The sequence below is a fragment of the Panthera leo genome, chromosome B2 (genome assembly GCF_018350215.1).
Source record: "Panthera leo isolate Ple1 chromosome B2, P.leo_Ple1_pat1.1, whole genome shotgun sequence".
NCBI classification, from domain to species: Eukaryota; Metazoa; Chordata; class Mammalia; order Carnivora; family Felidae; genus Panthera; species Panthera leo.
The window spans coordinates 61,523,823-61,549,503 of NC_056683.1; positions in this window are offsets into that span (position 1 = coordinate 61,523,823).

Consider the following 25,681-nt stretch of genomic DNA (forward strand, 5'->3'; position numbering starts at 1 on the left):
GACATAAAGATCCTCACTGGACTTGAGAAAAGAGTGGAGAACCTTAGTGAGACCCTTAACAAAGAGATAGAAAATATAAAAAAAAAAAAAAGAAAACAAATCACAAATAAAAACTAAGTGACTGAAATAAAAAATGTGCTAGATGGAATAAATAATAGATAAGAAAAGAAAAACAAAAGAATGGATCTGAAGAGGACAAAGGGGCTGAATTTCATGAGTTGTAACAACCAGCAGGACTTAAAATCTATAATTAAAAAAAATCAATGGGCTCTTCTCTGGGAGAGTCAGAGGAAACTGAGTCTCTTTCTTTAAAGAGATAGCACAACAAACAGCCAGTGGAGATACAGCATAGGGGCAGCAATTTGAAAGGCACCTGGGGCATATGGGAGGAAGAGTTATTTACTAATCTCAGAGTTGCCCATTTGGAAAGAAATTGCTGGGTAACTCCTCCAGGAAAAAGGAACTGAGAAGCACCATTTCCCTCTTTCATAGCCCTCCTGCCCCCCAGCTTAAACACAGGGCCAGCCGTGGGACTGAATACCTAACTTGCTAGCACTGCCGCTCTGCTGTCCATGCTGTGCTTTTGCCAATACACCCCTTTAGACAACCTGTCTCAGTTCAGGCACTGCAGGGCCCCTCTGGCAGAGATACCATGGTACAAATCTTGCTAGCATTACCACCACACTGCACCATACCCATCAATTCCCCCAGCTCTGCTTCTCTAATATACTATTGACCAAGAGTCCACACTGGTCCATGCCATAGGCCTGGCACTGTGCAAGGAGACCCTACAGGGTTCATATCCACTCCAAAGTGACTCTTGTCCTGGAGAGAGGGAAGGATAACCACACATACCAGTCCAACTGCTCCATCAGCAGTGGGCTGGGGACAGACAACTGGTATGACTACAGGTCCTTCCCACTAAGGAAAGCTACTCGGGAAAACACAGGGAAAGTTTTCTGCAGTTTAGTGCTACTGCATTTCTGGCAAATACCTGGTCTGACTCAACTCAAGCCCAAGTTACCCTAGACTGACCAATTAACATCACAGGGAACAAATCCTACCACAAAAGGCAAAGAGAGCCATTGAAGATGACTGGACTGAGGGAAAAAGCAGGTCAGCCTATGGACCACACATAGGAGGCACCCCTGAAGGGCCAGGTTCTGATGACCAGGGTATGGTGTACTACAGGGCTCCTTTTGTCATATGACCACTACTTTTAAGTGCAGGAGATGTCTTTCCTACCACATAGAAAGAGACCTATAGAGTTACACAAGATGAGACATAGAAATATGTCCCAAATGAAAGAATAACACAAAATCACAGCAAAGACATAAGTGAAATGGAGGTAAGTAATATGCCTGATAGAGAATTTAAAGTAATGGTGATAAAGACACTGGACTTGACAAAAGAGTGGAGGACATTAGTAATATCCTTAATAATAAAATAAAGAAGAACCAATCAGAGACGAAGAACACAATAAGTAAAAATATACTACATGGAATAAATAGTATACTGGACGAAGTAGAAGAAAAAAATCAGTGACCTGGAGGATGAGCAATGGAAAGAAATCAATCTGAGGAGGTGAGAGAAAAAAAAAATATGCAAAATGTGACTCCACTTAGGGAAAGCAGCAACACCATGAAGTGTAATAACATTTACATTGTAGGGATCCCAGATGGAGAAGAAAGAAAAAAGGGGGCAGAAAATTTATTTGATGAAATAATAGCTGAAGACTTCCTGAATCTGGGGAAGGAAACAAAAATCCAGATCCAGGAGACAGAGATCCCCCAACAAAATCAAGCAGAGGAGGTTCACACCAAAACACCTAGTAATAAAGATGTGAAAAGTAGTGATAGCAACAGAATTTTAAAAGCAGCAAGAGAAAAGAAAGCAGTTACATATAAGGGAAATCTCATAAGGCTATGACCAGATTTTTCAGCAGAAATTTTGCAGGCCAGAAGGAAGTGGCATGATATATTCAAAGTGATGAAAGAAAAAAAACATAGCAGCAAAGAATATCCTATCCAGCAAATACTCTATTGATTCAAACTAGAAGGAGAGATAAAGAGTTTCCCAGACAAACAAAAGTTAAAGGAATTCATGATCACTAAACTAGACCTACAGAAATGTTAAAGTGGACTACTTGAGTCGAAAGACTTTAAACAATAGTAATGAAAGAAGGAGGCACAAAGTAGTACAAACACATATATCTGTAAAATCAGTCAAGGGACTCTCAAAATAAAAGAATGCAAAGTATGATACCATATACCTAAAACATGGAAAGGAGAGGAGTAAAAAACAGGTTCAAACTTAAGTGACCATCAACTTAATATAGATGCCTATATACAGAAGATGTTATATACAAACCTAATTGTAGCCACAAATCAACAACCAATAATATATATTCAAATATAAAGAAAAAGGAGTCTAAATATGTCACTATAGAAAGCCAATTGTTGATAAGAAAGGAGAGAAACATAAAGATCAAAGAAAAACTACAAAAGAAACTATAAAACAAGTGACAAAATGACAATAAATTCATAACTATCAACAATTACTTTGCATGTAAATGGACTAAACATCCCAATCAAAAGACATAGGGTGACAAAATGGACTTAAAAAAAGGCAAGACCCACCTATATGTTGCCTACAAGAGACTCATTTCAAACCTAAAGTCACATGAAGATTGAAAGTGAAGGAATGGAGAAGCATTTATCATGCAAATGTATGTAAAAAGAAATCTGGGGTAGCACCACTTATATTGGACAAAACAGACTTTAAGACAAAGACTTAACAACAGACAAGGAAGGATGTAATATAATCATAAAGAGGACAATCCAACAAGAAGATGCAACAATTGTAAAAACTTAAACACTCAACGTGGTGGCTTAAATACCAAAATACTTATAGGTGTTAGTAACAAACATAAAGAAAGTAATCAATAGTAATACAGTAATAGTAGAGGAATTTATCATCCTGCTTATATATCAACAGACAGATCATCCAAACAGAAAATCAATAAGGAAGTAGCGGCTTTGAATGACATATTGGATCAGATGGATTTAACAGATCTATTCAGAACATTCCATCCTAAAACAGCAGAATATACATTCTTTACAAGTGCACATGGAACATTGTCCACAAAAGATCACATGTTGGGCCACAAGTCTCAACAAGTCTCAACAAGTTCAAAAATAATGAAACCATCCTACGCATATTTTCTGACCACAATGTTATGAAACTAGAAATCAATCACAAGAAAAAATCTGGAAACAGCACAAATACATGGAAGTTAGATAACATGCTACTAAACAATAAATGGGTCAATCACAAAAGAGGAAATCAAAAAAATACATGGAGATAGGGGCACCTATATGGCACAGCTGGTTAAGCGTCTGAGTCTTGGTTTTGGCTCAGGTCATGATATCATGGCTCATGAGTTCAAGCCCTGCATCAGGCTCTGTGCTGACAGTGCAGAGCCTGCTTGTGATTCTCTCTCTTGTTCTCTCTCTCTCTTTCTCTCTCTCTCTCTCTCTCTCTCTTTCTGCCCCTCCCTGGCTCTCTGTCTCAAAATAAAGAAATAAACTAATACATGGAGATAAATGAAAATGAACACACAATAGTCCAGTATTTTGGGGATGCAGAAAAAAGTGGCTCTAAGAGGAAAGTTTATAGCAATACAGCCTACATCAAGAAGCAAGAAAAATTTCAAATAAATAACCTAACCTTACACATAAAGAACTAGAAAAAAAAAGAACAAACAAAGATCAATGAAACCAGGAGCTGGCTCATTGAAAAGATCAATAAAGGGGCGCCTGGGTGGCGCAGTCGGTTAAGCGTCCGACTTCAGCCAGGTCACGATCTCGCGGTCCGTGAGTTCGAGCCCCGCGTCAGGCTCTGGGCTGATGGCTCGGAGCCTGGAGCCTGTTTCCGATTCTGTGTCTCCCTCTCTCTCTGCCCCTCCCCCGTTCATGCTCTGTCTCTCTCTGTCCCAAAAATAAAATAAAAACGTTGAAAAAAAAAAATTAAAAAAAAAAAAAAAAAAAAAAAAAAAAAGAAAAGATCAATAAAATTGATAAACCTTTAGCCAGACTTGTCAAAAAAAAAAAAAAAGCAAAAGGGTAAAATATACAAAAGCAGAAATGAAAGAAGAGAAAAAACAACTGACACAACAGAAATATAAAAGATTATAAGATAGTACTATGAAAAATTATATGCTAACAAATTGAACAACCTAGAAGAATTGGATAAATTACTAGAAACACAACCTTCCAAAACTGAACCAGGAAGAAATACAAAATGTGAACATTCTGTCCAATAAGGTTGCATCAGTAATCAAAAACCTCACAACAAAGAAAAGTCCAAGAGCAGATGGCTTCACAAGTAAATTCTAACAAACACTTAGAGAGGAATTAAAACATATTTTCAAACTATTCCAAAACAACAATATAAGAAGGAAAACTTCCAAATTTATTCTATGAGGCCTGCATTCCTTGATACTCAAACTGGATAATAACACTACAAAAAAAAGAGAGAGAGAGAAAAATGGGCCAATATCTCTCATGAACATAGATGTAAAAATCCTCAAAAAAATATTAGCAAACCAAATCCAACATTACATTAAAAATCATCAAGGCACCTGTGTGGTTCAGTTAAGCATCTGACTCCGGCTCAGGTCATGATCCTGTGGTTTGTGGATTCGAGCCCCACATTGGTCTCTGTGCTGAAAGCTCAGAGCCTTGAGCCTGCTTCAGAATCTGTGTCTCCCTTGCTCTCTGCTCCTCCCCCACTAATGCTATGTCTCTCTCAAAAATAAACACTAAAAATTCTTTAAAAAATTCACCACAATAAAGTGAGATTTGCTCTTAAGATGCCAGCCAGGGTGGTTCAATATTTGTAAATCAATCACTGTGATAGTTCACATCAATAAGAAAAAGCATAAAAGGCATATGATAATTTCATAAGGTGCAGAAAAATCTTTTGATAAAGGACAACATTCGTTCATGATAAAAAAAAACCCTCAACAAAGTAGGTTTACAAGGAACACACCTCAACATAATGAAGGCCATATATGAAAAAACCCACAGATAACATCATACTCAATGAGAAAAAACTGAGAGCTTTCCCTCTAAGATCAGGAACAGGACAAGGATGTCCACTCTTATGACTTTTATTCACCATAGTCCTGAAGTCCTAGTCACAGAAATCAGACATAAAAAAATGAATAAAAAGCATCCAAATGGGTAAAAGAAGAATAAAATTTCACTATTTGCAAATAACATGATACTATTTGTAGAAAACACTTAAACATTGCAAGAAAAAAACAACTGCTAGAGCTGATCAAATGAACTCTGTAATGTTGCAGGATACAAAAATCAATCAACAGAAATCTGTTGCATTTCTACACACTATTAATAAAGCATCAGGAGAAATTAAGAAAAGAATCTCATTTATAACTACACCAAAAATAATAAAATATCTAGGAATAAACTTAAGCAAGAAGGTGAAAGACTTCTTTCTAAAAACTATAAAGCATTGATAAAAGAAACTGAAGATTACAAAAACAAATAGAAAGATATTCCATGCTTATGGACTGGAAGAACCAAATGTCCATACTACCCAAAGCAATCTACAGATTTAATGCAATTTCTATCAAAATACCAACAGCATTTTTCACACAATTAGAATAAAAATCCTGACATTCAGGAGAGTTGAGTTAAGATGGCAGAGAGGCATGGAGACCTTGAGTTTGTCTAGTCCCTGAAACACAGCTAGATCAGCACCAAACAATTTTGAACACCTAGGAAACTGACCTGAGGATTAACACAACAATCTGCCATAACTTAACCCACAGAACTCAGCAGGTACATGGTGCGGAGAGGTGAACTGGGGGAGTGAAAAGTCACAGTAGGCAGGGAGCTGTTTTTGCAGAGAGAGGACAGAGAAAGAGAAAGGGGGAGATTGCAGTGTAGTGGGATCATGCAAGAAAAGCACCCCTCCCCCACAAAGTAGCTAGAGAGAAAGAGAAAAAGTGAAAAAACTTGCAGGGGACAGAACAAGAAATCTGTTTCCTCAAACCACTGACTGGAAGAAAGGAGAGGGTTTCAATACCACCAAGATTCTATAAACAGTGGAGCGCACAGTCTGAAGTTTCAGAGCTCAGTGACTGGCGGTGCTCTGGTGAGGAAGTAGGGTGAATCCCCAGAGGCAGACAGCAAGGTCTCAGGGGTCCATGTGACAAGGGGAGAAGTAGTTCCCCTTCTTGGAGTGCATTTGGTAGAGGTCATAGGCTTCCCCACAGGCAAAAGTCCCAGCGGACCCCAGAGAGCAGCCATATTTACTGTTATTGGGACGAAGATGCCAGAGAGTGGTGAAACCTGGATCTGCTTGTGTTGTGTGTTGTGGTTTGCCATAACCTCGGAACCTCTGCCACTATGTGATTGCATGAACATTTTCTGGGGCAAGCTGGCACCCAGCCATTTCTCTGTGAGACCCTTCCCCAGAGAGTCTGGGGTTGTGAAACACAATCCATCTGAGATAAAACTCTGGAGGGAGGTGCCGCCTGGCAGGTGGACAGCTTGGACATGGACATGGTAGAGGTGGTGAGTGAATAGAGGCTGAGACAAAGGAGGAGTGCTTGATCGTGGGTTGGGGAGAGTGCAAGTTTCCTATGACAAAGACTCTGAAGCTAGGTGAAGTCATTTCCACCTCTCATGAGCACCACACTGATCCACCCCAGTAAGATAAGTAGTGTCACCTACTGGTGACAAGCCCTGCCCAACTGCACCCTACAAGCACATCCCCTATAAGACCAACACAAGTCACCCCACCTGCTTAGTGTCCAAGCTATAGAAAGCTTCACAGTTTCAGTTCAAGGGGAAGCTGGATATAACTTCATTCAGGTTTCATTGTTTGCTGGTTCACTTATTAGTTCATCTTCTTCACTTCTGTTTTTGTTTAAACTGTTTTTTTTTCTTTCTTTCTTTTCTCCCTCATTCTTGGATACAGAAAGAGAAAAATTTGTTTTTATGTTTTTACTTTATTTTTTATTTTTAAAATTTTTAATTCTATTTAATTTTATTTATTTCATTTTATTCTATTTTATTACATGTATATTTTTTTAATTTTTAAATTTTTCTTACCTTTTTTTTCCCTTCCCCCCCTCCTTTTTCTCTGTCAAACTCCTTTCAACAAGCTGACCAAAACACACCTAGGATCTAGCTTCCTTTATTTGATTTTTTGTTTTGTTTTTAATTTTTTTAATTTTTATTCTTTACTTTATTATTTTTTCTGCCTACAAAATGAAAAATGAAGGAATTCACCCCAAAAGAAAAAAACAGGAAGAAGTGAAAGCCTGGGGCTTAATCAACACAGACATAAGCAAGATGCCTGCACTAGCATTTAGAACCATGATAATAAGAATACTAACTGGGATTGAAAAAAGGATCAAGGAAATAAAATCTAGTCAGGATGAAATTAAAAATGCTATAACCTAAATGCAATGTTGAATGGATGCCATGACAGCAAGGATGGATGAAGCAGAAAAGCGAATCAGCAATTTAGAAGATAAAATTATGGAAAATAATGAAACAGAAAAAAAAGAGGAAAACAAAGGCAAAAGATCATGATACAAGACTTAGAGAACTAATTGACTTTTAAAAAGGAATAGCATATGAATCATAGGAGTCCCAGAAGATGAAAAGAGAGAAAAAGGGAAGAAGGTTTATGTGAGCAAATTATAGTGGGAAACTTTCCTAATCTGGGGAAGGACACAGACTTTCAAATCCAAGAAGCATAGAGAACTCCCATTATATTCAACAAAACTCAATTACCAACAGGCATATCATAGTCAAATTCACAAAATATGCAGACAAGGAAAGAATTACAAAAGCTTCAAGGAAAAAAATCCTTAACCTATAAGGAAAGACAGACCAGGTTTGCAGCAGACCTATCCACAGAAAATTGACAGGACAGAAAGGAATGGCAGGATATATTCAACATGCTAAACGGGAAACATATGCCACAAAGAATTCTTTATCTAGCAAGGCTGTCATTTTAAAAAGAAGGAGAGTTAAAGTTTTCCAGACAAAGACTAAAGGAATTCCTGACCACTAAACCAGCGCTACAAGTAATTTTAAGGGGGAATCCTTTGAGTTGAGAAAAGACAAAGCAAAACGAAAAGACCAAAAGCAACAAAGACTACAAAAGACCAGAGAACATCATCAGAAACAGCAATGCAACAGGCAACACAATGGCATTAAATTCATATCTTTTAGTACTCACTCTAAATGTCAATGGACTAAATGCTCCAATCAAGAGACATAGGGTATTAGAATGGATAAGAAAACAAGACCCACCTATATGTTGCTTACAAGAGACTCATTTTAGACCTAAACACACCTGTACATTGAAAGTAAAGGGATGGAGAACAATCTGTAATGTTAATGGTCATCAAAAGAAAGTTGGTGTAGCCATACTTATATCACACAATCTATTTTTTAAAATAAAGACTGTAACAAGAGGAGCACATGAATGGTTCAGTCAGTTGAGCATCAGACTTCAGCTCAGGTCATGATCTCATGGTTCATGAGTTCCAGCCCCATATTGGGCTCACTGCTTTCAGCCTGTCAGCACGGAGCCCACTTCAGATCCTCTCTCCCCCTCTCTCTGCCCTTCCCCTGCTTGTGCTCTCCCAAAAATAAATAAATATTCAAAAAAGAAAAAAAATACTGTAACAAGAGATGAAGAAGGGCATTCTATCATAATTAAGGGGTCTATCTACCAAGATCTAACAATTATAACTACAGATTATAACTATTGTTGTTAGATAACTAACAATTATAACTATTAGATTGATGAAAGATCTAAATGTAAGACAGGAAGCCATCCAAATCCTAGAGGATAAAACAGACAACAACCTCTTTGACCTCAGCCACAGCAATTTCTTACTTGACATGTCTCCGGAGACAAGGGAAGCAAAAGCAAAAATGAACTACTGGAACCTCATCAAGATAAAAGTTTCTGCACAGTGAAAGAACAATCAGCAAAACTAAAAGGCAACTGACAGAATGGGAGAAGATACTTGCAAATGACATATCAGATAAAGGGTTAATATCCAAAATCTATAACGAACTTATCAAACTCAACACCCAAAAAACAAATAATCTAGTGAAGAAATGGGCAGAAGACATAAATACACACTTTCCCCAAGAAGATACCCAGAACAGACACATGAAAATGCTCAACCTCACTCATCATCAGGGAAATACAAATCAAAACCACAATGAGATACCACCTCACACCTGTCAGAATGACTAACATTAATAACTCAGGAAACGACAGATGTTGGCGAGGATATGAAGAAAGAGGATCTCTTTTGCACTGCTGGTGGGAATGCAAACTGGTGCAGCTATTCTGGAAAACCTATGGAGGTTCCTCAAAAAATTAAAAATTAAAAATTAAAATAGAACTACCCTACAACCACCAGTTGCACTACTAGGTATTTATCCAAAGGATACAGGAGTGCCGTTTTAAAGAAGCACATGTACCCCAATGTTTATAGCAGTGCTATTGGCAATAGCCAAACTATGGAAAGAGCCCAATGTCTACTGACTGATGAATGGAAAAATAAGTGGTAATATAGATATAAATATACATAATAAATATATATAGGTAAATGTATTTTTATATATGTATATGTGTGTGTATGTATACAGGAATATTACTCAGCCATCAAAAAGAATGAAATCTTGCCATTTGCAACAACATGGATGGAACTAGAATGTATTATACTAAGCTAAATAAGTCAGCTAGAGAAAGGCAAATACCACATGATTTCATTCATGTAGAATTTAAGATACAAAACAGATGAACATAAAGGAAGGGAGAAGGAAGCAAAAATAATATAAAAACAGAGAGGGAGGCAAACCATATGAGAACAGAGAACAAACCGAGAGTTGCTGGCTGGTGTTGGGTGGGGGGATGGGCTAAAGGGGTGAGTGGCATTAAGGAGGACACTTGTTTGGATGAGCACACTTATATGTAAGTGATGAATTGACAAATTTTATTCTGAAATTATTATTACACTATATGTTAACTAACTTGGATTTTAACAAAAGCAAAGAAAGAAACAAAGAGGAAAAAGAAAAAACAAATAATCCTAATATTTGTATGGAATCACAAAACACATCTGAATAGTCAAAGCAGTCTAGGAAAGGAAAAATGAAACTGGAGGTATCACAGTCCCAAATATCAAGATATACTACAAGCTGTAGCAATGAAAACAGTTATGGTACTGTCAGAAAAATAGACAGATCAATAGGACAGAATAGAGGCCAGAAATAAACTCACAATTATATGGTCAATTAATATTTGGAAAAGGGGGCAAGTATATGCAATGGGAAAGAGTCTCTTCAACAAATGGTTTTGGGAAAACTGAAAAAAAGAATAAAATTGGACCACTTTCTTACACCATACACAAAAATAAACTCAAAATTGATTGAGGATCTAAATATGAGACCTGAAACCATAAAAATCCTAGAGGAGAGCACAGGCAGTAATTTCTCTGTTATTGACCAAAGAAACATTTTTCTAGATATGTCCCCTGAGGCAAGAGAAATAAAAGCAGAAATTAATTATTGAGGCTACAGCCAAATAAAAAGCTTCTGCACAGAAAAAAACAACAAAAAACAAAAAAACCATCAACAAAACGAATAGACAACATACTCAATGGGAGAAGATACTTGCAAATGGGATATCTGATAAAGAGTTGGTATGCAAAATATATAACAAATTTATACAACTCAACACCCCCCCCAAAAAAACCAAATAATTCAATTTAAAAATGAGCAGAAGACATGAACAGACATTTCTCGAAAGAAACATACAGATGGCCAGCACACACATGAAAAGATGTTCAACATCAACCAACACCTGGGAAATGAAAATCAAAATACAATGAGATATCACCTCACATCTGTCAGAATGGCTGAAATCAAAAATACAGTAAACAACAGGTATTGACGAGAATATGGAAAAAAAGGAACTCTTATGTACTATTTGTGGAAATGCAAACTGGTACAGGCACTGTGAAAAACAGTAGGGAATTTCCTTAAATACTAAATAGAGAATTACTATATGATGTAGTAATCCACTACTGGGTATTTATCCAAAGAGTATGAAAACAGTTCACAAAGATATGTGCACCCCTATGTTTATTGAAGCATTATTTACAATAGCCAAATTATGGAAGCAAACAATGTGTCTTTCTATAGGTGAATGGATAAAGAAATGGTATATATATATATTCAATTGCCTCTTACTCAGCCATAAGAAAGAATATCCCAGACAAACAAAAGCCGAGGAGTTTGTCACCACTAGACCTACCTTACAAAGTTGCTAAAGGGAATTCTTCAAGGTGAAATAAAAGGGCACTAGTTTCATGAAAATGTGAAAACATAAAATTCACTAGTAAAAGTAAATGTATGTTGAAAATAGATCCCTCTAATGATGTAATGGTAGTATCTAAACTCTAAACTTTGGCTAAAGGTTAAAAGGTAAAAGTATTACAAATAATTATAGTTACATTAATTTCTTAATTGATGCATAATATAAAACTGTAAATGTGACATCAACACCAAAATGCAATAGGGTAAGTAAAACAGTAGAGATTTTGTATACAATTAAAATGAAATAATTATCTTAAAATAAACTACTATAACTATAAGATGCTTTATGTAGGCCTCATTGTGACCACAAAGAAAAAGCTAATAGTAGATTTACAAGTAGAAAAAAGTCAACACACACTACTATAGAAAATTATCAAATCACAAAGAAAGGCAGCAAAAGAGGAAAAAAGAAACTAAAAAACAACTAGAAAACAATTAACAAGAGAGCAGTAGGAAGTCCTTATCTTTCAATAATGCTTTAAATTTAAATGCATTAAATTCTCCAAAAACAACAGCAGCAACAACAGTGACTGGGGCATCTGAGTGGCTCAGTCAGTTGAGCATCTGGCTCTTGATTTCGGCTCAGGTCATGATCTCAGGGTCGTGGGACGGATCCCTGTGTGGGCTCCATGCTGAGTGTAGAGCCCACTTAGGATTCTCTATCTCCCTCTCCACCTCTCCCCGACTCACATGTTCTCTCTCTCTTTCTAAAGAAAAAAGATTAAGTGACTGAATAACATGTAAAAAAATAAATAAATAAAAAACATGATCCAACAGTATGCTGCCTACAAGAAACTTATTTTAGCTTTAAGAACACACAAACTGAAAGTGAAGAGATGGAAAAAGATATTCCATGCAAATGGAAACCAAAAGAGGGCAGCTGTAACTACTTATATCAAACTGAATAAACTTTGAGTTTAAAGCTCTAACAAGACACACATAAGGTCATTATACAATAAAGGGTTTAATTCACCAAGAGGATATAACAATTATAAATATATGTGTACCCTACACTGCAACACTTAAATATATTAAAGATCATTAACATTTATGAAGGAAGAAATAGACAACAATGTAATCATAGTAGGGGACTTCAATACGCCATATTCAACAATTGATAGATAATCTAGACAGAAAATCAATTAGGAATATTGGACTTGAATTATTCTTTTAAAAAAACTTTTTTACATTTATTTATTTTTGAGAGACAGAGTGAGACAGAGCATGAGTGGAGGAGGGTCAGAGAGAGAAGGAGACACAGAATCTGAAGCAGGCTTCAGGCTCTGAGCAAGCGTTCAGCACAGAGCCCAATGCGGGGCTTGAACCTACGAACAGTAAAATTATGACCTGAGTCAAAGTCAGACACTTAACCGACAGAGTCACCCAGGAGCCCTGGACCTGAATTATTATTTAGAACAAATGGACTTAACAGACAAATACAGAATATCGCATTCAACAACAGAAAAATACACATTTTTCTCAAGTGAACACAAAACATTCTCCAAGACAGACCATGTTAGGTCACAAAACAAATCTTAATAAATTTAAGAAGATTGAATTCAGATCTTGCATCTTTTCCAACCACACTGATATAAAACTAGGCATTTCTATACCTAATGATGATGTGTCAGAATGAGAAACTAAGAGAACGATTTCCTTTACAATAGCATTAAAAACAATAAAATACTGACTAATAAATTTGACCAATGAGCTGCAAGACCTGTACACTGAAAATTATAAAACATTAAGGAAGACAATTGAAGAAGACATTAATTAATTGAAAGATAGCCCATATTCATGTATTGAAAGAATTAAAATTGTTAAAATGTCTGTACTACCTAAAAGGATCTACAAATTCAATGTAATTCCTATGAAAATTCCAAAGATACATTTTTACAGAAATAGAAAAGGGAATCCTAAAATTCACATGCAACCAAATAGTCAAAACAATCTTGAGAAAGGATAAAGCTGGAGGCATCACACTTCTTGACTTCAAACTATATTACAAAGCTATAGTAATCAAAGCATTATGGTACTAGTATAAAAACAGAATGATATAGTCAAACTTAGCAAATGTTAAATTTTGCAACCCATTTCAGATTATTTTACAAAGAAATAAAATTTAACAGATGCAGTTTTAAAACACTTTTACCACTATCCTTTCTTCTTTACTCCTTATCCACGTTAACCCCTATCTTGAAACTTTTTTGTTTGTTTTCTTATGTGTTGTTTTTTTCTTATTATTCTGTGATTACTATATGATTTTTAATTTTTTAAAGTTTACATAAATGATTTCATACAGTAGCATTAGTTTTCCCTTGATTTAAAAAACCATGCTAAAAATGTTATATACGTGATGACACAATTGTGTATACGTACTTAAATGGACTTATGCACATCAACAATGTGGATAATTTTAAATACAAATTTTATTGTGTTATGAGTATTTTCTTCCTCAAGCTATTAACATTTTTAAAAAATGCTATATTCCTTATAAAATTATATATATATATATATAATTGCATATTTACATGTAATCTGTAGGTTTCTTTAAGTCTAAAATGAGTCTTGTAGCAGCATATTGATGAGTCTTGCTTTTTTATCCATTCTGACACCCTATGTCTTTTGATTAAAGCGTTTAGTCCATTTACATCCAAAGTAATTGTTGACAGATATGTATTTGCTGCCATTTTATTAGTTGTTGTTTCTGGAGATTTTCTCTGATCTTTTCTTGTCTCTGTCACTTTTGCTCTTTGCACTCAAAGAGTGCAAATAATTTCATATGCAAATAATGTGTATAATTTCATAAGAAGCATTCATAAATCAATGAAAATATATAAGCTGAGAGACTTATTCAACTATTAGTATTATGTAGGTGAGAGTGGGGTCTAAAACTTTTAGTCTCTACAAAGTGTTTAATATATAAGCCAAAGTTATTTAAACATGTATGCAATCTGTATGGACATATGTTAGATCATAATTCATGTGAAGGAAAAAATTAAAATAAAGCACATTAGTCCACTAGAGATATAAAAAATTACAAAGAAAGAAAATATCAGCATAAATATAAAGAAGCAAAGGATGAACATAAAATAAAATTTATGTTCAGGAAAAAAATGACATTGAAATACCTGACCTTTGTTAACAAGGCAGTAAAATTCTTTGAAATTGTCAAGCCATGAACAGAGATTGGAATAATAAAATAAAATGTGCTTAATTATCATGGTATTTGTTAAAATGACATAGTGAGTCCTATGATAAAAACTCAGATGACTATTAGTAAAGTAAAACCTACAGCAATGACCAAGGACAGCTTCAAGAACTCAAGAAGTCCAGAAAGCAGCTATTAGAGCAGAGGACATGTCCTGGAAATCCTGGATATTTTTATTTGTTTCTTTGGAACCTCAATTTTGGTTCATATAGTTCCCACTGACTTTATATTTCATCAACAATCCCTCTCACCTAAACTTTCTTCTTTGTTCCTGAGTTTTGGCTTCCAATACATTGCATATTTCTATGGCAAAAGTTGATCAACCTTGAACTGCTGCTTCTCAGGATTGATATACAGGCTATGAAACATAATGCCTCATGCTTTAATTTTACTTGTAGATTTCAGGTAATTAAGTAGTTGTACACTGAAAGGGGATCGATACAATCATATCAAATAAAAATAGATTGTAAGGGGGGCGCCTGGGTGGCTCAGTCGGTTAGGCGGCCGACTTCGGCTCAGGTCACGATCTCGAGGTCCGTGAGTTCGAGCCCCGCGTCGGGCTCTGTGCTGACAGCTCAGAGCCTGGAGCCTGTTTCAGATTCTGTGTCTCCCTCTCTCTGACCCTCCCCCGTTCATGTTCTGTCTCTCTCTGTCTCAAAAATAAATAAACGTTAAAAAAAATTAAAAAAAATAGACTGTAAGGCTTTTCAGCATTGGAATAGGCGTTTGCTGCTAATATTTATGTGATGATAAAGAGAAAATAACCCTGGACTTAGATTCAAAAGATTTCAATTTGCTTTTGAGTGATTCTATTTGTGCATTGGATTAGACATATTAATATGGAATGTTAGTCAAACTTTCTGCATTTCAGTTTAGGTACTTATTTAAAAAAATTAATATTTACTTATTTTTGACAGAAAAAGAGAGAGAGTGGGGGAGAGACAGAGAGAGAGGGAGACACAGAATCTGAAGCAGGTTTCAGGCTCCAAGCTATAAGCACAGAGCCCAACATGCTGCTCCAACCAACAAACTACAAGATCATGACCGGAGCTGCAAAGTCAAATGCTTAACCTACTAAACCAGTCAGGCGCCCCTCAGTTTAGACATTTGTAACAGGGTTGGACAAACTTCTCTAAAGAATCAGATAGTAAATATTTTAGGTTTTCTGAGTTATACTTCTCTTTCAGAACAAACACTTAACTCTGCCCTTGTACTCCAAAGAAGCCATAAATAATACGTAAATGACTGACATGGCTATGATCCAATAAAATTTTATTTACACAAGCAAGTCGTTGGCCAGATTTAGCCCAGAGGCCATTGTTTGCCAAATCCAGACCTATGAAGCAGGCAGAATAATGCCAGTCCTAGCTCTTTCACAGGTTTGATATACGTGATCAAATACACAACAATGGACTCCTTTGTAAACTATAAATTGCTATTCTCTTGCATGATGTTATTATTGGTAATTTTTTATAAACTTAGAATTCATTCTGTGAGATACTTTTATGTTAAAATATAATATGATCTTTCAATACCACAGCAAATAATTTCATTCACATCCATGAACAATTTGATTATAAAATCTGCTCTATATTATTGAAATACAAAATCCTAGAATTTTAAATATGTCTTTATGTGTAACATTTTGATTCTTCATCTATGAAAAGTGTATGGCATAAACACACTGCTATATTTTGATTAATGAACATATACGAAAATGTAGGATTAAATTATAAAGGCAAATAAAATTGATGATACCAAATTAAAAGTATATAACATGACACACTTTTTTATGGTGTTACCTTAAAAAGATAGAATATTCGGAACTGGATTTCCATCAAGAGTCCTAAGAGATGATGCTATACATTTAAATAGATTTTAATTCATTCTAAATTATAATTGAAATACAAAGCACATGAGATGACCACATTAAAGAGTCATTGTTGAGCAAGACGGAGCTTGATGGCAGTTTTGCTGTCTGCTTGGGAATGCTGAGCAGAGACAATGGCACTTCTGCTAGGAAATCTGGAAGAGCACATTTTATGGACATCTCTGAGGAGCAATTAAATTAACTGAATTCAATTAAAAATTGGCTTGATATCAAGAGGATATGAACTTAGCCAGGAGAATAGAGATATGTAATAATTTTTTTTAACCCTAGACTTTGAGGTAGGAGGTAAAGCATTGCACTGATTCTTTGAGATGCTATCTAGAATGAGATTTTGTTGTTACTATGATTGCAAATCATGTTAATAAGCACGGATCTTTAGGGATTATTTCCAGGTCACTATTTCAAAGGCTACACTAAGGAACTGAGTATGAACCTAGTCAAAGTATTTAGTTAGAAATCTCTTAGACACCAGTGAAATTATTCTGATTACTATTTGTTTGACAGAAGCTGGATATGTCTTAAATTACCTATGTGATATGTTGAAAACCACATATACTTTTGTAAGTCAATCATTTTGATCTAGTTTATTATCATGATTTATGTATTTTTTCTGCTTTACTGCTCCCTGTATTAGCCTCATCCAAGAGCGTGCGTGCGCGTGCGCGCGCGCACACACACACACACACACACACACACACACGAAACCATAATCTATGAAGACTTTGCCAAGAAGATTGTCATTCTATTATAAACATCTAAGTGAGTAGATTAAAAGGATTGCGGATTATCCATTTTTCTTAAATTGTTTAAACATTTTTTTATTTTATTTTTTGAGAGACAGAGAGAGACAGAACGTTAGCAGGGGAGGGGCAGAGAAAGAGGGAGACACAGAATCCAAAGCAGGCTCCAGGCTCTGAGCAGTCAGCAGAGCCAGATGCTGGGCTCAAACCCACAAACCCAAGATGGTGAACTGAGCTGCAGTTGGACGCTTAACTGACTGAGTCACCCATGTGCCCAGGATTATCTATTTTTCTAATGCAAATTTTACTACTAAGTAATGGTTTGGACACCGAGGACTATCAAAAGGAGAGTATGTGTCTCTTCCTAGGCATTTTTATATTTATCTATTAAATACATGCTAATATTTGACTTTGATTTGTGGACTGAGTAGAAAGGCTTGCTTATAGTGTAGACAATAATAAACTATATGATTTAATAATATATGTTAAATATTATTAATATAGATGATAAATTATTATAATTATTTTCTGGATATATTAAATATATATTATGTATAGAAAAATGGTGTTGAGTTACCACTAAGACTGCAGCAACAAAATATATTTTTCACTAGTTTGCCATGTGCTGTTTACTGTGCTAAACATTTTAGTTGCATTTTTTCACTTACCGCATCACAATAACTTTATGAAACAGGTATTATTACTATCTCCATATATTTGAGGAACTGGGGATAATAATCAGTACTTAACACTCCTTACTATTAATGAACAAGTCTATAAGGTGAACATTATTCTCATTTTACTGATAAAAAAAAATAGATTCAGAAGTTAAGAAACTCAAATAGGTGGTAGTATTACAAATTAAACCCAGTATTCTTAATTCAGAATTAGCTCCCTTAGCCAATACAATATGCAAAATATAATTATCAATATCAGTATCATAGTTAATAACGATTTAGCTATATAAGACTGAAATTATTTTTACAGCTGGTACTGGAACATTGCTTGGGAAGGAAATATCTTTTTTTGGAAAAACACATTGGTGAGCTGCTTGGAGGTAAGATTTGAATACATGGGTACGGGGAAGTGATTGCAAACAAGATAATTTTTCAGTCATTGTTTCTGGAAAGGAGGAAAAAAAAAGATGGAAGAGGAAGATGGCTATATAATTAAAAGGATTTTTTTAAATACAAATGTCAAATGTATAATGTCAGATTATGTATTGCGTAGTTTGTAATATAATGACTCCACAGATGTGAAATTAGGGTTTTAAAGCATTCTTATTAAGACTTGGGAGACAGAAAAGACTTCCAATAACATCAGAATGATCTATCTATCTATCTATGTATCTACTCTACCTAATTTACTAAGCAGATTGCCTACATTGACTGGCTCATTTTCATTATTAGGGGGTGCATTCAAATATTTCCTTATCGTATATAGGTTTTGAATTTTTTTAAATCTTATCTGGTAACAATATCTCTCATATAATTTTACAACTGAACAGGTTGAGAAAAGATGGAAATGAAATGCCTGTGTTAAAAAGAAAGTAAATTAAAATACTAAAACTGTCAAATATAAGATGTAGGAATTTGATTAAAATTTAGATTTGTTAAATCTAAAATCTTGTTCCATTCCATATTCCAAAGGACATGAGGAGAATATACAAAGAATTGAAACTTCTTTTGATACATTATACCAGACTGAAATACTTTGCAGGTCTCAACATCAATTTTCTTTACGTAATGGGCGAGATAACCTGATTCTAAAAGTCTTATTGAATTTCAATGGAATTCTAAGATTTTGTGAACTCCATGGGTATTGATATGAGAATTTGATACCTTGGCTACACAGTGATTATTTCTGGAAGCTCAGAAGTGTAAGAAGAATTGCCTGACCATTTGTATAATGTTCTCTTCAAAAGTTTCCATGAGTCCTTTTCTTATTTTGCATTAAAGTAATTGATAAACTTAACAATTTTTTAAAAAATAGAAATATTGGTTATTGTATCAGACTCTTATACCTAATAATTGCTTGGAAAGAGTAATATAATTTAGTAGCACATAAGGACCACAAACCACCACTTAATACCTTTTAAAAGTGTCAATAACTAATAACAGCCAGAATTTAATATTAAATTAATATTATTATTTATTTAATTTATTAAATATAAACTCCTATGAATTGTTTTCAATGATTATTTCAATCTGTTTTTTACTGTAAACACATGGAAGAAATTTAATTTTCCAATTACTACAGTTTTATTATGGAAGCATTCAATTATACTACCAAAGGCATATTCTTTGAGTGTTTTTCAGGAGGTTATGAGTAATTTGACATTAGCTAGAAATTTCATCTCAGAATAAAAATTTACATTCAAAGTTTCTTATAGCAAAGTTTTTAATCACATGGATTGAAAAACATAAAAATTAGTAACATATCTTGGATCCATTCTTGTGCAACCCTTGAAAATAAGATAATCATTAAATAATCAAAGATGAAAAATAAGTTTAAAGATTATAGTACCACTTTCTTAGATGCAGGAAAATTTAAACACATATTTTGATAGTTTACTATTTCTTCCATTTTCACAGAAATAAGACTAAATTTAAATTTAAAATGCCAACATTGTTCCTGAAAATTTTGATTATATAAAAAAATTTGATTATATAAAATTATTCAACATAATTAGGAATATATCTGCATGGTGCATTATGTCACTAATAAATACATGCTATAGTCACAAATAAAATTTACAAATTTAGGTATATTTACTGCTTAAAAACATAATTCATACCTTATCATGTCAGTAATTTTTTGAAATGAATTTACATGTTTAGAATGTACTGATAATCAGACTCCAAAGATTATGACCTAAATGTTACTATCTCTAGAAAACTGTTTAATATAAATATTTTTCTATAGAAAGTTTTTTGTTTGTTTGTATTTTTTGGCTCTTCATGGAAGGAAAAAAATATATAACCAAATAAGCTTAAATAATTATATCTTAGCAGTTAAACCATAACATAGTGTAGGTAGGTATATTAGCTCTTTTGAACTTTTCTCTGCAGACTGCTAGGAGTATTTGATCGGTCAAAACTTCCTTTGCCTTGACAGCAGGAAAGGCAAAACGGATTTGTACTCATCCTTATATCCCGAGTGCTTGGCTCATATTTATTACATAAATATGCTTGTAGAAGTGCCAAGAGTTACCATTCACCGAGGTCCTTCTCATTTTTTCCATCATATTTGGCACTTCTCATGTTACGCCTAATCTTCTGGACAATGATATAAAGTAAGTGGTATTGACTTAATAACTAATTTTTCAAAATATTAAGTCTGGGTGGCTCAGTCAGTTAAGCATCTGACTTTTGATTTTGGCTCAGGTCATGATCTCACTGTTCCTGGGTTTGAGCCCCACATCGGGCTCCGTTCTGTCAGTGCAGAGCCTGCTTGGGTTTCTCTCTCTTTCTCTCCCTCTCTGCCCCTCCTCTGCTCATATACATACTCTCTCCCAAAGTAAATAAACTTGAACATTTTTTAAAAAATAAAATACTGAGACTCAGATGTGAAGTGATTTGTCCATGTCTACCCAGTCATTAGGAGGCCAAGTCAGAATTCAAACTTTAGTCTGTCTCAAAATCTATGCTGCAGCACTAACACATTTTGGTTATCTTTTTACTGTGGGCCATGATAACCTTTGAATTATTTACAATACTTCATATTTGCTGTTGGAACAAAGATACAACAAACATTCTTCTTAAATAGATGCATTAATAAATTTTACTGGTTCTATGAATAGCCCTCTTTTACTTCCACGAATTTCCTCCAAAATTTTAATTAATTAATTTCAAACTGCACCCATCAAAACTGTCAGCAGTTAAAGATGTTCAATATCTCTAAGCCTAGATAAGACAAGTCACCAGCATTAGCTCACATTGTGTGAAAGTTGCCCACTCTCAGCAGCTATAATGCCAGTCCCAGTGCAGGAAGATAAATAATTATCAAGCAAGAGAAGATAATGCTATATATTTTGTGTTGATGCAATCTAATACAATAATAACATGTACTCTGGAGAATTAGATGAATAACTATGTCACTCAGGAATTAAGGTAAAAAATATCAAAATAAAAATCATTTTGGGAATGGTAAGCCTTGACCATAGCTAGCTTCTTATCTCAGCTCTGCCATTGCCTAGCTAGGTAACATTGGATAATTCACTGTTGATGCCTGTGTCTCAGTTTCCTTATTTGTATAATGAGGACCTTGAACTACACCATTCTCTTCCAAACTTGTCTGATCGTAACAATCACTTGTGGTCATGATTACAAATATAGGTTGGAAAGCCAAGAGAATCAGAATCATTGAGGAATGGTCTCAGGAGTGTGTGTTTTAATGAACACCACCGTTGCCAATGATGACGGGGCAAGTTTCAGAAAGGTAGGAGTGAAGTGTTTCTAGTGTTGCTTACAGTTACGAAGATCCGTAATTCTATTTTATAATTCTGGGACAAAGTCTTATGTGGAAAATGTAGAGTAAATAAACCAAATGATTTATAATTGCCAATATTTGTGCTTAATCTAGATTTTTTCCAGTTTATAAGTTACTTTCTTGAAGAAAATAAAATGTAGCTTCATTTATAATCTGTTGTTACTGGAGACTCTAAATGAGAACCCTGAGAAGAATGAAATTTTGAGTAAAAGAAAGTTGCATGTGTGAAGCATGAAATTTTTCATATGTTTAATGTCTTTGTTTATTCAGAAGGTAATCATTGTTCAGTAAGGATGCTTCATTTTTAGCTATGGGGAAACTGAATAAGCTGGTACGGATCTGCATTTTTATATCTTAATGGTAGATTAACATTAAGTTTTTACTAGTTCTCATTCAGTTTGATTCAAAAGAGGCACAGAGGGAAAAGATTAATATAACCATGTTGAAGCCCCTCCTGCTTCCTATAAATAAACTATTTTCTCTTTCCTGTAAGGAAAATATGAAGATACATTTAGATAACTGATATCAAATTAGCAGTTTGTTTTTCTAAGTCACTCAATCATTTCTTTATAGTTGTAAGGATTCCAATGTCACCTAAGTATTGTGACTACAATCTGGATAGCATCAACTCCAAAGCAATACAGGGATGCAGAAAAATTGTTTCAGATGTTGACACCGAAAGAGTCAATTAAGGTTGTTAGGAGGCTTTAAAAAAAAAAGAATATTGTGAGAATTGTTTACCAATTTTTCCCTTAGTAGAGCAACTAAGATCATGGAAAGACTGTCGATATGACAATGGCAAATTTGCCAGAGATTTAACCTCCATAGCAAAATTAATAGATAACTTATTTTTTTAAATGGCTTCTATATAAATTGGAACTGTCAAATTCTTCATGATATTAAAAATCAGGATATATAAAGATAGTTTATCAAATTGCTTTCCAAACAACTTTGAAGGTTTTTTTTTTATAGATCATCTTATCTTTAAGGAAATATATTTTTAAATTATTTAAAAAAAATCACCCAAAATGGATAAGCTACATAACTCCTGTTAATTAAGGCCAAAATTCTGAGAGACAGTCAGTTGCATCACTAGGAACCCTCAAATTTAGTTAAAATTTTGTAAGGACAAAGATTAAAAACAAAGATGCCCACATAAATAAAGATAAAACAAAAAGGTTTAAATATGTAATAATAACAGTAAGTGCGAAAAGAACTCTATGTTCATGGCACAGAGTGTTTAATGATAAAGAAGACAGAGGGAAAGCAACTTTATTCAATTCCTATTTTGATTTCATCTTTTACCAAAAAAAAGAATGATCCTTCACCTTGAAAGTATGGTCCAGTGATGTTTGAGAGAAATGATACTCGAGCATCCTATCAAGAAAATAGTAAAAGGAATCTTAGATACTTCATGTCAAATATCCTGGTCTAGAAAAATTGCATCAGAGTATATGTAAGGAAAGTATAAAAGTTCTTATGAGACCATTTTCAATGATTTTTGGAAAATCTTGGAAAGGAAGTAGGCACAAGGAAGACGCAGTACTAGATGGTAGATATTGACTTTATTTTAAAAGGGAGATAGAACTTATTTCTAGAAATCATAGTTTAATGAATTCAATACTGATCCCTGGAAAAATTATTGAAGAAATCATTTAATAGGTGGTTTGTGAATATATAAAAAACAAAATGGTCATAAATAGAACCAGCTTGGATATACTAAGCTCTGCTAGGGACATTACAAGAGAAGAATGTTATAGACATAATACATATGCTTCTTATTCCAAAATATTTGGCATAATCTGGCATATTCCTGTTAAGGGAGGATTAGCATAGGCTGCTACTCTCTCTCTCTCTCTGTCACTCTCTCTCACACACACAAATAAAAATTCAATTGTATGTACGTATAAATAAATAATAACTAACTAAATCCATCTAAGTACTGTGATTGACTGTCACTTCAGTATGAGCCAGCAGTATGCAGATTCACTAATAGATGCCCTTATCCAAATCCAGTCATTTTTCCTATATCTAACCACTGATGAATTTTATTGATTTTGCCTCTAAATGTCTTTTGGATACTCCTTCTCCATTTCCACTAATGCCATAATTCTCACTTACATAGCCTCCTAATTTGTTTCTTCATATCCATTCTGACTGTCGTCAAATCATTCCTCATACCGAAGTGAGAATGAACTGTCGAAAATGTAAGTCTGAGTGGGGCGCCTTGGTGTCTCAGCTGGTTAAGCATCAGCTCAGGTTGTGGTCTCACAGTTTGTGGGCTGGAGACTAGCATCTGGCTCTCTGTTGTCAGTGCAGATCCCATTTTGGATCCTCTGTTCCCCTCTCTCTCTGCACCTCCTCCCTGGTGCTCTCTCTCAAAAATAAACATTTAAAAAACCACATAAATCTTAGTGACTTACTTCTTTGTGTGCAATCCTTTAATCAATACTGCTATTGAGATAAAGACTCACTGATTTTCATCCTAATCTTTACCAACAAATTCATCAATTGCCACTGACCCTTTCGTTCTTTTCATTCCGCTCAGCTTTTCTTTCTTTTTCTAGAAGGTGTGCTGCTTCCTCCTGCCTCAGTATCTTTGCGTTCTCTATTCCCCTTGCCTAGAATGATTGCTAATCTCTTATTGTCCTGAAGATCTCTGCTCATATGTCACTTCTTAGGTAAATGTTCTCTGCCCTCTCACAGCAAGTTTCCTATCTCGCTTCTCCCACCACATACCTTCCGCACCTCTCATAACATCATATCTTTATCCTCTGAGACATCTGACACATTTGCAGTTATAATTAAGTAGTGGCTAGCTGTTAATTTAGCTATCACTACCAATAGAGGCAATCATCACAAGGGCGGGAATTATTCCTATTATTACTCTCTCAAATGTCTTATAATATGTCTTATATGGAGTATGTCCTTAGTAATTGTGTGTTAAATACATCAGTGATTAGTTCATTTCTGGGAGTTAAAAGCCTTTTGTTTTCATCCTTGTAACTACAGAGTTTGGCCAAGTAGATATTCAATGAATGTTTATTCATTTGAAGTGAACAAATAGATTTTTTTTTGGTATGTACATGGAAAGTTAAAGTATAGAATACTTTCAACAATTAAGGCAACAAAGGACTGTGACAAACTGAGGCAAACTCAGTGGAAAACAGATAAAAAGATTGGAGATTCTGGAGACCATGTCACATGAGAAATGTCTGAAGGAAATAAGGTGTTTGGTCCAGAAAAGAGAGGATTCCAGCTGGGTTGTGATATAAATATATGTTACACAGCTATTAAAATATATATGACACAAGTGGGCATAATTAATATTAAAATGTGGAATTTATCATGTTGCAAGTTGCAACCAACTCCTTCACTAAATATCTATTAAGCACTTCCAATGTGCCTTGCACGATTTAGGCAAGGTTATATAGTAATGAAGTTATAGACCAATGAGGAAAGCAAATAAAGAGCAATTAAAAATTAAAAATTAGCAAGTACTATAAAACAGACAAATAATTATCTTGAAAGAGAATATAAGAGAAATGGCCATAGATTGGTGGTTTAAAAAAGAAAGCTTCCTTAGAGAATTTTCAAAATGTAATCTGAGGAATGAGAAAAGGACAGCCAATAAAAATTATCCCAATAGCAGGAGAAGGGAAGTCTATTCCTTGCATAGGTTGGTTGCAAGGAAGGAAAAAAATTGCTGTCTTTCAGACACAGAAAGAAGATTAATGTAGCTTGAGCATCATAAGTAAGCAGAAGGGTGATTCAGGATGAAAGGGAAAAAGGAATCAGATGATGTAGGACATTGCAAGCCATGATTAAGGGATTGGATTTATTATATGTGCTGTGAGTAATAGTCAGGGTTTCAAAAAATGAAACAAAAACATTTTCA